Below are 1628 nucleotides of genomic sequence, written 5' to 3' on the forward strand. Positions count from 1 at the left end.
CCGGAGAGAGAGACACGCACCGGAGAGAGAGACGCGCACCGGAGAGAGAGACGCGCACCGGAGAGAGAGACGCGCACCGGAGAGAGAGACGCGCACCGGAGAGAGAGACGCGCGCCGGAGAGACGCGCACCGGAGCGAGCGAGGTGCAGGGACGCGCACCGGAGCAAGGTGCAAGGACGCACGCCGGAGAGACGCGCACCGGAGCGGGGTGCAGAGAGGCCCGTCATGGAGCGAGGCGCAGAGGCACGCTGGCGAGAGGCGCGTGTTGGAGGAGACCTCGCAGGCCAGCTACGCTGGAGAGACCCACACGCGCAGCGTGCCGAAACGAGGACCCAGCGCTGGGGTGGACGGTGCCCTCCATTATACCCGCCAAGTGCGCGTCTTTTAACAGACTTGCCCATTGACTCTGTTGCTCTCCACTATCTGGATTTTTATCTTTCTTTTTTTAATTTTTTCTCTTTTATCTATCTTTTTTTATCTTTTTCCTTTTAACGTATTTTATTGAACACTTTTAGCGAGCTCGTCTTTTTACGTAAATTATTGAACTTTTAATCTATTAAACTTTTTAAGGCCCTGCTCACAATCGCCGCAGTCTGTTTGGTTTTGATGGTTCTTTTTTTAGACGATCGCACCTCTCGGGTGCCACAATTAGTTATATGCTATTGATCTGCTCCTTTGGGTTAATCGTATTGAAAAATCTTAAAAGCTGTTCACATTTTATTTTTAAGTGGTTTGTACAAAATCAGCAGGTATTAAAATAGCTATTATTTTGAAGGCTACCATAAGTCATGTCCATGTGACAAGACTTCCAGTCATGTTGCCCTAATAGCCCATTATTTAAACTAATGTGGCATATTTGTTAAAGATATTATTATTATTATTATTGTCATGATGGTTTTTATTATTATATTGTAGCCAGTCACAGCAGGGAAGCTCTATACCATCAACATATACCAGGACAGGAGATGAGGAAGAGTTCAGGGAAGACACAGAGACAGAAAAAGACCAGGATGAGGGAGAACAGATGGGTGAGGGAAAACAGGGAGATGAACCAGAAGAAAGAAGAAGAAAGAGCAAGCGTACTACTTTAAAGTAGTACGCTTTAGTCTGTTCTGTTGGTGGTGTGACTTTTTTCAATTGAAAAACTCATGTTTAGAGAATGTTACAAATAAAAGTCAAATTTCATTCAACATGCGTGTGTATTTTTTTTTAATTAAGTGTTCCACGTGCACTAAAAAGTGCCCTCCCCTCCCCCCTCCTGAGCACCTGCCTCTCAAAATGTCTGTGCACGCCTCTGGAAGCCAGTATAGGAGAGATATGATCTCTCTTTTTCATTTTCATCAGAACTCTGGCTGCAGCATTTTGCATCAGCTGAAGGCTTTTACCTACAGTTTGTGGACTTCCTGATAGGAAGTCAAAAGACTATAACTTCTGTTTTGTCTGCATTCAGAAGCAGAAAGTTAAGAGTCATCCAGGTTTTTATGTCTTCAGACATGCCTGTAATCTATGTAATGGGTTAGCTTCATCTGGATTTATACACAGATATAGCTGGGTATCATCAGCATAACAGTGGAAATTAATCCCAATTCAAGGAAGCTGTTGCTGGTAAAGTTTTTGTGGACATTTCC

Source organism: Cyprinodon variegatus, unplaced genomic scaffold (assembly GCF_000732505.1).
Source record: "Cyprinodon variegatus isolate N-32 unplaced genomic scaffold, C_variegatus-1.0 Scaffold2092, whole genome shotgun sequence".
NCBI classification, from domain to species: Eukaryota; Metazoa; Chordata; class Actinopteri; order Cyprinodontiformes; family Cyprinodontidae; genus Cyprinodon; species Cyprinodon variegatus.